At 37.8% G+C, this 13,505-nt stretch overlaps 1 protein-coding gene across 2 annotated transcripts in view; it reads right to left on the reverse strand.

The window, feature by feature from the left end:
- The window catches only part of grm3 (glutamate receptor, metabotropic 3), a 39,749-nt gene extending 26,896 nt beyond the window's left edge, over positions 1–12,853 (reverse strand). The window contains exons 1-2 of one of the 2 annotated variants that reach the window (XM_043265090.1): positions 12,651–12,853; positions 5,978–6,126 (exon numbers count right to left, since the gene is read on the reverse strand). The gene's annotated coding sequence lies outside the window, so the exon portion shown is untranslated. The remainder of the gene's footprint in view (positions 1–5,977; positions 6,127–12,650) is intronic. The other variant, XM_043265089.1, reaches the window with a different exon arrangement.
- Positions 12,854–13,505: the final 652 nt, after the last annotated feature.

The following is a 13,505-nucleotide window of genomic DNA, read 5'->3' on the forward strand; positions in this document are numbered from 1 at the left end:
TAGTTATCTTTGTGTTCAGCTTATCTTGGTGTTCAGCTGTGTGGAGAAGTCATTAAGTTTGAGCTCTAAATTCGTCAGTGGATGATGAAGGTTTTTGCACTGAAATGTGCAAAAGCGAAGCAACAGTTTGTGAATTTGCCTGCGAAAATCATGTCTGCGGAGAGTATGAGAACTTATTGTAAAGCTAAATCCATTATGTCCTGTTATGTAACATCTTTTCCTTTCCCTTCCTCAAATGAGCATTAATGTTTCTTCCTTGTTAGTATGGAGTTGATTTCCCTCTTGTTAATGGAGCTCAGATGACAGAAGTATGAAATACTAATTAAATCCTGAACCTACGACTTTTAGAAAACGCTACAAATTTAGCTGCCTGATAAATAGCTTCTCAGAGAGCTAAGCGAAAGGCACTAATTGTTAAATCTGATGTGCGTCTCTCCATTTGTGCTGAAACCGTGCAAAAGGCAGCCTTGATATCTAAGCCTGGTTTTTGATCTCAGGGCTTGGGAAAAAAACGTCCCTAATCTGATTTCCTCTTCCACTTTTCCTTGCAGAAGGGTGGGCGAGCGCAGGCGGTGGCGGCGGCGATGGGGGGCGGATTTATGAGGTGTGCGAGATGGCTTGCCGGGTTTCCACGGCTCTGGCAGCTACACAAAGGCTCACAGCCTGGCCCGGAGATGGCTCCAAGGCTGGATAACACTCAACCGCGGTGATGCTATCTCCACCGTGCAATGCAACACAAAGCTCAACACGCGGGCCTCTGGCAGCTTCGCACTAACGGCAGCTTTCCTCATTATCTTCTTCCGTAAATCAGTCTGCCAGCCGAACAGTAACAATGGTGCTCTCGCTGGGCAAAAGCTACGCGGCCGCCGCCGGTTTAAAGTGCCTCCACTTGCTCGCACTCTTCTCTCTCTCCTGAGAGGTCAGCGGGAGATCTGGAGGGCCGGAGGAGAGAGGGAGGGAGAGCGCTTTTTGCTTTGATGACAGACTCTTGGACTCCTCAGAAGTGGACTGGTGTTGTTTTAGCACACTGAGTCTCTGTGGCCACACTGGGCGAGAGGAAATTCATGCCCGCTTCCCCCCTCACACCCTGACGCTGAGCAGAGCTGAGTGAGAATGCAAGGAGAACGCATGAGCGGTCCTGTCAGACATCATCCGCTAGTTGAAATGTGCTGAACTGCGTGAACAGGGTTGTACTTTGAATTTATGAATTAGAATTTGAATTGAACTGGCCACACAAGCCCAAATTAAACTGGAATCTATCTATCTATCTATCTATCTATCTATCTATCTATCTATCTATCTATCTATCTATCTATCTATCTATCTATCTATCTATCTATCTATCTATCTATCTATCTATCTATCTGTGAAGCCTATAAATCGTCCAACGTAATGGTTTTAACTTTAATCCAGGTTTCAAACAAGGCTTTATCATGTCTATGTATAAAGTTTGCCAAACTGGATTTTAACTTTTTTTTTTTTTTTTTTTTTTTTTTCTAGTTCAATATTACAGTGAAACATTTCAGCTGTTTGAAAATGAAATACTAATACTAAATACACAACATAAATATATATGTATATTTTGAAGAATGTGGTCCCATTCACCTCCATTGTATGGAAAAAATACCATTCTTTACTAAATACTAATTACTCAGAATATCTTATTTTGTTTTCAGCAGACGAAGGAAATTTATACAGGTTTGGCATAACTTGGGGGGGTAAGTAAATGATGACAGAATTTAATTCACGGCACAACCGTGCTGTATATTATAGTGGATGGAAAAATGCATATATATTTTGGTGATATTTTTATATTTATTTTTAAAATTAGTCAGTGCACATTATTTCATAGAAAAACATGAAATGTAATGACTTGCTCTGCCTCTGAAAAGACTTGTTTGACGTCACTCTTTTTTTTCCCCCCAGCCTCTTTCCTCTGACCACCTGTCATATAGAAAGCAGTTTTCACAATCCATTCAATTCCCGACGGATAAAAGTCCAGCACTGTTTTCTTGCTGAGTATCCTGCTTCTCTCAGAAATGCATCTGATTACAGAGGTAAAATGGGTCGGAAACCTTGTTTTGTGGCGCTTTTAAATATGACACGCATTCAAAATAAGGTTTAACCGTTATTATATATTTCTCTGTAAACACGTCTGTCTTATATCAGTGAAAATGTAATAACCAGCTGCATGTTATTGTACACAAAGGGAGCCCCTGTGCACAATTTGTGCTAATGAATTATTTACATTCTCCACCAAGCTGGAATCTAATTTTAAGAACAGGTGTTACATGTGAAAAAAGTTCTCGGAGTGGGCTAATTAATCACATTTCGTAACCATATGAATTTATTAAGTTAAACACTTTGAAATGAGAGTTTTGCAACATCAAATTCTAATTCGGAAAGAAATAGTGGCACAAATCATTCTCTCATGAGCGCTATGAATCAATACAGAGGCAGAATGAACTACAACAAAATCCGAGGTCACAATAATCCCTGAACATCTTTAAATTGGTTATGATATTCATCAAGATGCTCATTATCAAATCAATCAATTCCCCAGATTGCATTAATTTCTCGGTGGTGGGAAGTCGCAGGCATTTTCGTTCCTTCCCTCAAACACCTACTGTAGCCTATCTTTAAGCAGTTCCTCATGGCTAATCATGTTAATTAGTTAAGAGGGGTAGGACAGAAGAGCGGTACGGGGCGTTTTTTGGGTACAGAAAGGCTCAGGAATTAATTGGATTTTGCTCGCAGGCAGTTCCTTAACAGCATGCTTAAATCAAACAGTCAGCTCGAAAAAATCAATTCTAAATTCCCGTGCCAAAAAAAGGACTTAAAAAAATTTAAACTATCCTTTCTTCCAAGCAACAATGCTCTTCATCCTTTTAAAACTATGAAATTTGTTTTGCTTGCTTCAAGGGCCACAAAGAATACAGTGAGTTGTTGCAAAATGTAAAAGAAGAATTCTTTTGTCATGGTGCAATTATTTGGAAAAATTCTTTATTGGAGAGAGTCTGGATCCTCCTGGGACAGAATACTTTCTATTAAATTGCATACTTGTGCTTTTACAAGAGCACAGGAATAATAGCTGGGGTTCGACAGTAAGGATGGCCCCGGGGCCAGTGTGAGAGCATTTCAGACCAGTTGACAGAACTGTCACTTGCAAGTGTTGCATTGTTGCCGCTTTTCATGTTTGTTGATCATGTGCATATGTTTTTATGCCTTTCGAATTTTACCATTTGTTTTTCTGTGATACATTATAGCATTGTTCCTGCAAATTAAATATGTCACCAAGGTAACATTATGTAGCTAGCTTACACAGATGAGACTTTGCTGAAATTGTGAAAATGATTTATGGGACTATGGATAGTGCAGGCATCGGGTAGAATGGGCTGAAAATGATGAAGAATGGTAAGCCAATTATTATATTTTTATAACTTTTTTTGTTTTTGCGATTTTACTTTTAGAAATGCTCTTCAAATGTGTTTTATTATTACCTAATATTAAAAATATATAACATTGGTCTGGTAATAGCATGAAATAAATATCATATTTAAAATGAAAGATTTTTTATATATATGTGACCATGGAACACAAAACCAGTCATGTGGGTCAATATTTCCATCGACGTGTGGTTTGATAGGACAATATTTGTCTGAGATGCTATTTGAAAATGTGGAATCTAAGGGTGCAAAAAATAAATAAAATAAATAATAATAAAATCACCTATCAAGTTGTCCAAATCAAGTTTTTATCAATGCACATTACTAATCAAAAATTACATTTAGATATATTTACGATATAGGTTATTTACAAAATATTTTTATGGAACATGATCTTTACTGTAATAATTTTTGGCATACATTTTTGGCTATTGATACAAATACGCCCATGCTACTTACAGCTGGTTTTGTGCTCCAGGGTCACATGGTCAGATCAGTAATACAGATTTGTACTGTGCCTGCATGCAACATTTTCACTAGAAAAAGAGACAACTTATAGGACATGCAATATTGTATGTCATCAAATCTGAATATACAAAGCAAAACAACTGAGAAGACTACCCCATTTACACATTCACTTAAGCTTGTAGTGCACGCAAAACCATTTTACTGCAGCAAAATGAGAGCTTGTGATTGGCTGAGACATTTGACATCATCCAATCATCCGTCAGAACTTGCATTTGCAAAGTTGTAATGTGCACTGGAGCCTTTGATGACTCGTTCCTCTTTGTGAGTAACTCCTCTGATGATGAAACGCACCAAAAGAGGCGCCGGAGAGTCTTAACCAGCATGCCAATCGATTCATCTGCCAATCAGCGAGGCAGATCAATGGAGGACATTACCACAGCGCACTACATTAAGCTAGCGCATGGTTTTAGAAATGGAGTTGAAGACAAATTACGCACAGAGGACGTATCGCTCACTGCTGCGTCTGATACCAGATACAGCTCATTAAGAACCTCTGTTGTCATCTAAATAAAGTCACTGTGTGGTAGGTCATACACTGGAAAAAAAAATCTTTTTAAAAGGACAAATTTTTTTATATCAATTTTTACATCAAGATGAATTTTATTTTATTTTTTTTAAGAGGATCTGAACTTATTTGTCACAGTTATTGCTAACCCTCGACTTCAGGTTCACCTTTGACCTTTAATGAGGCGAGTCGTCTCATGTGGCTATGATACATCAACAGTCTTAAGATATTCAGGTGTCTATAAATTGTCGCTCCTTTTTTATACGTTTATTTTATTTTATACTCTCTACGCTTATTGTATAATTCTAACAGTAAACAGGGTGGCGTGAGAGGTTTAATAATTAAGGTCGGGTTCAAATTGGGTTTATTTCTGAAACATGTGTTTGTGTTTGTGTTCTCTGTCTCTGCGTGTGTTATGAGAGTGTCTGTAGGAACGTTTTCCCACTATTGAAGTGATTCTTTAAGAAGGACTAAAAGATCCACTTGAGTTTTTCATAGAGGGGGTGGTACTAAGCTTGAAACCTTCCAGTACAACACACACACACACACTCACACACATGCCCGATGGACCATCAACCCCCGCTAAAGGAAGTAGCTATTCAGAGACGGAGAGCTCTTCATTTGTTTCCCATGCTCTAACAAAATCTCTGTTGTGGTTAAGATGTTTGTAGCTTAATGGTTCTGTCCTGCTTATTAAAAGACAGCAGGCTTCATTTCAGATCACTCGAAGAAGCTAGCGCTAAAGGAATCTTAGGCTGATGATACATGGGCCAATTTTTTTTTACCCATTCTCAGTGGAAAAGTGCCCTAGTAACATTGCAAAAAAAAAAAAAAAAAAAAAAAAAAAAAAAGTGCCCTGTGTCAGTAGTTTACGATCTGTTCAAATCCTTAACTGTAACTATGATCGATTGTAGCTAATAGTAATGCCTGCTTTAGCAAAATATAGCTTGTACAGTTTAAATCATATTTGTTCATGCTATGTACGGACACTAATAATGGTGTGGCTTGGTGTTAAGCAGTGCTGTGGTACTTTTCTAAGTGGACATACAGTGTGCTTTCACCTAGTGGACAATAAAACAGGTAAAAAATATCCCAGACTAAAGAAGAGGAGTGGATTCTTGTGGATTTTTGTCTTTCTTATAGCTTAATGATATTCTGAAAATCTGCAAAGGCATATTTTATTTGCTACGTTGACTTTTATTTGATTTTAAGAACAGAGGCATATTACACAACAATACACCAGCACCTAGGACTGGGTTGGACGTATTGTTTCCTGAATTGAATAATGAATCATTGTTTTAAGGAAACAACATCAATTCTTAAATGCTAACAATATGCTAGGTCTTTGCAGCGGATGCAGGTAAGCCTCACAACACATTATTAGCGTCTTTCCTGTCGAGTAATTAAACTGAGCTTTGTATTTTGTTACTTTTGATATGAAACTGCATTTAATTCTGACAATTATACCACAAAATTCAAAGGATAAATGGGGCTTTACCGCGTGAAGGAAGCGGCTGCTCGAAGGCCTGTGAACCGATCCATCTCTTCCGCTTTACGTTACAATGATCATCAGATTCAGAAGGTATGTTGAAAGACACACAAAGCAAGGCCGTGAAATGTATCTTCATTCATGTTATCGCGTTTCATCTGCGGAGAGACGTCAATAAAACAGTCTGTGAGCAACATAAGACCCCTGTAAAGCTATTATGTTTGTAGCTTAGCTGGAGCTAGCTACAAAAGTAACTTTTTGTAAATAGGCCTATACATATATCATTATATATGTATATTTTTTTTACCTATTAAAGTAATATGCTTTTGATTAGTTTTTAATAGCCACTATTTAAAGGTTTATGAATTGGAGTTAAACAGAAAGTGGTTATTTTGCCTTATTGTACCACAAAAATTTTGATAAATAGCAATTTCATATATTTGGGGCTAATTTTAACCTTTAATATTATAATAATGCACCAAGAAAGTTCCCAGTGTGCAGCATTAGTTGAGAGATTTTAAAAAAATTTTTTTATTTAAGATAAGTGCATAAAATATTCCTATAAGAATCAATATTGAAACAAGATCAGTATCAAATCGAATTGAAAGCTTTAAGTTGTGCAACGACATAGCAAAACAGCTAAGTGTGACTTTTGACGCACAGTATTAAATGCGCTATATATTGTCCAATCCCTTTTTTTAGACGCATGGGAAGACTGTTTGACGATAATAAATGTGTTGCAGATTAGAAAAAAGACCTTTGAGCAGCAATAGTGGAGGGGACACAATTAAATATTAAAAATGCTTCTGTAACAGCTGTAAGGCCACTGATCCATAAACACGACACCGAGCATAGCCGGGAAAAAACTCCAAGCGCAGCAAATCCAGAAAGCTGAGCGCGAGGACGAGTCCTGCAAGACAGAGTGACCTACAACGTGTTTTATTAGGACTTTTGTGTGACTCGAAAGCAAGCCCCATTTCCTGAGATATAAAACGGAGTTGAGTGAGTTCGCCATTAATCGCATTCTATGGATTAAGATATTCAGAGAAGCCGGAGAGAGAGAGAGAGCAGAGAGATAAAGTGTATGTCAGGATGCTGCGACTCAGCGGGGGAAGTGGCCCTGCAGTGGCGACTTAGAGAAGCACTGTCAGGAGCCATAGACTGAAGCTGATAAAACACATCATTTATTTAGTCACATACACACACACACACACAACATAGACAAACCTTCTGACACAATCAGCAGTGCACTCCTAAAAGACAAAGTAGTTGGTTTCATTTTGGGCTACATGCCCAAACTTTTCTAGTCAAACTGTGATCCCTCCTGCCAAGCCGTCGCTGTCAGTAATTACTATCATTAGAAAGTCTTCATTCCAGTCTAGAAGAGATGTACATTACGCTATGTTTAACATCTCAGTCGTTTCAGATGTAGTCGGCTTCAGTCACTCAACATGCGCTGAAAGGGAATTTTAAGGCAGATATCGAATCCCTCGTTCATCGCTACCCCAAAACGAAACTATATGCTGTATATACAAGGGTTTTCCTAGTAAATAAGTTAACGTGACCTAGTGGGTGAATCAAAACGAATCCGAATTTATGACCAAAAAAAAAAAAAAAAAAAAGCCTGACTGAAGCCTGTGAATAACATTTACAGATTTTTGCTTCATGGCCAGAATTTTTTGCAGTGAAACTAAATTTTAAATAGTTTTATTGTTAGTTTTTTTTTTTTGTAAAACCTTATGGCAAAAATCTAGATTATATATGTAGAAACTGATATCTCTTTTTGTGTTTTCACAGACGATACATCATACAGAATTCATTTATATTTTGGGTGAAATGTAAGTTTTTTTTCCTATTGTCTTTTGGGTAAAATATGATACATTTTATAATATTTTCATTGCATTTGTCTGTTTATGTCGTCATAGGAAAGTGACTGCATGTGCAATTCAGAAAGTCCACATAAGTCATGGCACAGCGCATCAAAAGAGTGAGTACATTTATTAAATCCAGAACTTGAACAATATATCGTCATATACCATACCATATATCATGCGATGACCATGAATACAAACTGGTTTTATGCCTTTTACACCAAGAACTGTGTGTAGTGTTTTTATTTATTGTAGCCTTCTAGAAAAAATGATTATTAGATATTTTTGTTATTTTTGTTAATGCTTTTTTTATGCCACTACAACAGAAAGGTATTATTTATATATAAAGTTATACATATTGTTATATTGTGTATATATATATTGATATTGTTCTAATATTATTTATCAAAGAATCAGATCTGATGCTATGCAAAAGCATTTTTTCTTAATTTCCATTTAAGCTTTGCCGTTAATGGACAAACGGCGGTCAGTGAGTTATCTTGAGAGCTGGATCAGTCTAACTAATATTCTTTATAAATATGCTCTCTGTGTTCTACAGAAGAAAGAAAGAAAAGATACAATATGAAAGAAAGCGAATTATAACAGGATATTTATATTTATATTACATTTCTCACACAAAAGGATACCTTCTTCACTGTATTGTCCTTGTATCTGTTTTTCCAGCAAAATAATCTGTGGCTGGATTAAAGCCTAAAACTAATTGACATAATTGACACCCCCTACTGCTGGGCTGCACTGGGAAAAAACATTGTGTGCTTGTATATTTTTATCGTAATAATGTGTTAGCATCTGGTTTGAGATTCGGTTTGCTTTGTAAATGTGAGATTGTAGAGCTCTGTGGAGTGTAGAAGTGCTCTGCAGCAACAACGCTGCTCCTCCAAAACAGAAAAAAAAAAAAAAAAAAAAAAAAAACTACAAAGCTGTTCTTTTTGCTCAGAAATGGATTTACTTGGCAGCGAGTGGGACTGCCAGACTGCTGAAATCTCTGCATATCACTTTCTCTTTCTCTCTGCATGCGCACAGACAGACACACTAAAACATCTCTTTATTGATTTGATGCATGACTTATGCAACAGAATTGCTGTTTTGAAGGAGTCTGAAGAGGCTAGCCTACTTTATGAAATCATTTTCAGCGGGAACGCCACACTCTGGCAGCCACCGCGTGATGCATTTGACGTGCTCATTCTTTTCATTATGATCTAACGCTGCTCTTTTACTCTTACGCAGTGACGCCGTTCAATGCAAATGCCATATTTTAGCAAGCCGAGAAGAGGGGAACACTTTGCATGCGTATGCGACCGTGCGGCATACCTGTGCTGCGCATGTAAGAATATTACAGCGCATTGATGGCATCCTTAGTGTTCAGCCTCATATACTCTTTCCATATTAATGAATATGAAGGCAAGGCTTTTGAAAGCTTGATGGGGCCTTGGAGTCTCTTACTAAAGCAGAATTTCTAACAGAGCTCTGCACCCATGGGCTTCGTCGCAGGGAAAAAGCAGTCTAACAAAGGTAGACTTCCTAAGCGGAGAGAGAACACATGCGTAGGAGGAAGAAAAATATAAGCACTCAGGATGCTTTAACGCTTATGGAGATAAACAGCATTCGCATCAGTGAGCTCACAAATACTTCAGCTGTGTGCACAGTGGTTTACATGCTTCCTGTTTTTGGGTTGAACTTGTAATGCTGTTTGTGGCAAGTTTTTGGTTTTTCGAAAATAACCTGCGTGTGGTGACAAGGTCCAGAATGCAAAAAATTCCATAACTGCTTTACATCGATTCTGTGTAACGAGAACGGTGGTGACGATTATAGGGGCCCGCGGCTGAGGGGGGTTCCCCGGCGATCTCAACTCTGCACAGGGCGCACGCAGAGAGACGCGTCTCAAAGCACCCGATTTTGCTTCTTCTTGCTTTTGTACTGACATATCAATTCATGTCAAAATACCCGTCTCGGAGAGCACCTTCAAATAAACTGTCGGTTACGTCTTAAGTGAAAGTAATCTGTGGAGAAAGAAATCACACGTGCAGCATAACATTGGATGCATTGTCTCTTAAAGTGACCGCGCCTAATTTACTAGTTGCCGTCCTTAACGTGAATCCAAGAAAATGAAAGAAAGAAAATCGCTCACTTCTCTTAACTGAATTGCTTTGCAGTTTTAACAAGATTTAATCCACGGTGTTTTTTCTTTAGTTGCTAATGCAATGTTTTAACAGACTGAACGAAATTAAGCATTCTTTGATAATTGTTCAACAGAGTATTGATAGTTGTTTATGTTATCTTAACAGTTGTCTGAATTTTTAGTTGTTTGTAATCTATTGCATGCAGGATGAATTTGTTCTAACGCGGTTTAAGTAAATTAAAGCGAATAAACTGTAATGATGTGAAAAAAATACTGATATTTTGGTTTGACTGTGTATTTAATTTTGGCAGTGCTATTTTAGATTTAATCATTCAATAAATAGCGCAAATTAATAAATAGAACAAACAATTTCAAACAGACCAACCCCAGCTACGGCCCTGTGTGTAATCGTCAAGAAGTTATTTCTAATGTGTTTGTAATAGAGTGAGATCTCACTCTCATTTAACGCTCGTCTGACTGACAGATAGCCAGCATATGTGCAAGTCTAGTTATAGCGGGCTGGGCTGTGGAAGAACTTATTTACATGCGCTGAGCGGACCACACTGTTGAAAGGCTAATTATTACTGCACAGCACTTTACTGCATCATATTCAGTAAATATAGAGCCGTCCGGTCTTATACAAGGCCATTCTGCATCTTACTAATTCAAACTCCCACACAAGCACACATGTGTACAAAAACGGCCCATTGCACAAACATGCATGCTGATGGAGAGAGGCACGCTTGTGCACACATGCATAAAATCTTGCAAATCCCAGCAGACAGTTTGAATAACAACTTTGACGCATGCTAATTAGCAAACGCTATTGTGTGCATGGACATGTGCGGTTCTATTAGAAGTAAATTTCATGCACATATGCATAGGCGTAGAACGCGTACACGGCTTTAAACACAACGCACTCTCAGGCATTTCAACAGGGTGGTCTGGCGTATTCAAGGCCAACTCCTCCAGTCCAATAACAATGATTTCTGTAACGCACCCACATCCACACACAATCCACACATCAGCGACTGATTTTCAGCCAGCATTTTGAAACAAAATATGTTGCAACTATTATGTTGTAAATTCCTTGGTGACTATAGATTTTATATATATATATATATATATATATATATATATATATATATATAAATACCATACATTTAATGTGTGCTTTGGATCTAGGAGACACTAAAAAATATAAATAAAATATTACAATTAAAAAAACAAACAACTACAGAAACAACTGTATTATCTTTTTTAAAAAATGCATATATATTCATTGTGTGTTCTACCTATATTTACCTATATTAGATTAACTATTAAAAATTGTATTTATATATTTTTGTACATATATATATATATATATATATATATATATATATATATATATATATATATGTGTTCGAACATTTATTCTTCTATATATTTTAAAAACAAGTGTACATCATTACATTTATAGACCTTTAATGACGCACACTCTCTAGTGCAACCCTGGACAACACAGACATCCTTTGCCTTTATCAGTGGCTGAGTTGAAGTGAAAGTCCTTTCACATGCGTGTACTCTATTCTGTAGTGTTCTCCAGCTTAAATACTTGTGCTAATTATCATTCCAAACGAGTTAAAGCCACACCTCTGTTGCATGCAGAATATCAGAACATCATCAGGCTTTACAACCTCACATCTCACTATAACATTCATTGCTCCAACCCAACGCAACAGAGATATTAAAATTCAGCGCAGACCCCCGACGCAATAAATTATGAATCATCCTCGTCTTTTCTCTGGTTATCTTACAGATCCAGGTGAAGTCTAAAGCACAGCTGCCACACCGCTGCCGAAACTGACTGTAAGGATGCAAAACGAGACTAATTACAAGCCAGTCTATTATTTAATGTTTATTATCTAAAGTGATTTAAATGTGTGAGAATAAGAGCGGTCCTCTTGGAGATATCAGAGATTATGTGTGTTGATCGAGGACAGAGACATTCACGTTCAAACCTGCAACCTTTCAGCCACCAGCAGCAACAAACTCTTAAGATGAGAAAACCCTTACGATGAAAGGGGATTAGCTGGCCACAGGTCTTTAACCACTAGGCAACACTACTGCTTTTTCCGGATTTCCTGAACAGGCATATGTAAATCAATATTTTTATCAAAATAAATACAAGAACCAAAGGTCATAGAAAACTTCTGGGCATTTTTTCCCAGGAGTATCCCTATGAGTTTCAAAGCACTGTTTTCTAGATCCATTCACACAAAACCCATTTTATGGGTAAGATAAATGCATAAGATACATAAAAACATTTTACCCAGTGAGTTTTGATTCACTTTGAAATTCCAAAATTTTTAAACGTCGCATCTTCATAAACCGAGACGCATCTCTAACGGACAAGGTGCGTATAGAAGCATGCAAAGTTTTCTCATGTGTTTTTAAACCCCACATACAAGTTTAAAACATCAGCAAATAGTGCTTTCCCTTCATTTTCATGCATTACCACATACTCGTAAAATGAACGGTGTCACATCAGCCCAGATTTCCGAAGCTCAACTCTTTGGCTTATCTACGGCATCAATTCTCTTTGCATTCATTTCCATTCCATTTCTCCAGTGTTATAAAACAGCAGCGGAGCTTATTAAGCATTCCGTGTGAAAAAAAAATGCATTACCTCTGTTTAACATTCCTTTTGTCGGCGGTCGTGCATTTTTCCTCTTCTTTGGCGTATTTCAAACTGTTCCTTAACTCCGTTTGTGTGGGTCTGCACGCGGGGAGCGCAGCAGAGAGGCTGACAACACTGCCCTCACTCATCAGAGAACGAGCGAGCGAGAGCTAGAGAGAGAGGGAGAGGGGGAGAGAAATAGTGCCGTTGCTGTAGTAGAAAACACACACGTCTGGCGTTTGGGATGCTGCCTCGCCTCAGGATGCTTCTGTCTCCTAGCAACAACAATCGATCTGGAGAGGATGCATTTTTTATTGGCCAAAGAGAGAAAACTCACCTTTAAACAATTAATACGAGTTGCACGCTCAAACGGATAAAGATCAGCTACCTGGATAATGCATTTGAATGGTTGGGAGGTATAGAGAGAGAGAGAGAGAGCAAGCAGCAAACATTACCTACAGGAGCACATGGTCAGGGTCCCAGGTGTGCTACGATTCTGCCCGTAGTCATAATTGGGTATTAGTTATATTAATGCATACAGTAGATCAACATTATGAATCGCATGCGTTATCTAAAATCATGTTTGAATGCAACAAAACATTGATCGGTTATGAGTGGGGGTATCAGCGGCTCTGCCCACCGACAGCAGTGCGCAGTGATGTTAGATACGCAGCCAGATCATTTTCATTCTGCATACAAACACATCTCTGAGAGTATTAATTATGCACAGAGAGACCATGGTCATTTCAATTTAAGGTAATTGTTTAGATAACCAATTTAACATCTGCAATCTGTCATCTTTATTGTGTGTGGCTACACTCCTGTCTCATTATGCTGACCCTATTGAGACGTCCGGACACTTGT

The sequence above is a fragment of the Puntigrus tetrazona genome, chromosome 18 (assembly GCF_018831695.1).
Source record: "Puntigrus tetrazona isolate hp1 chromosome 18, ASM1883169v1, whole genome shotgun sequence".
NCBI classification, from domain to species: domain Eukaryota; kingdom Metazoa; phylum Chordata; class Actinopteri; order Cypriniformes; family Cyprinidae; genus Puntigrus; species Puntigrus tetrazona.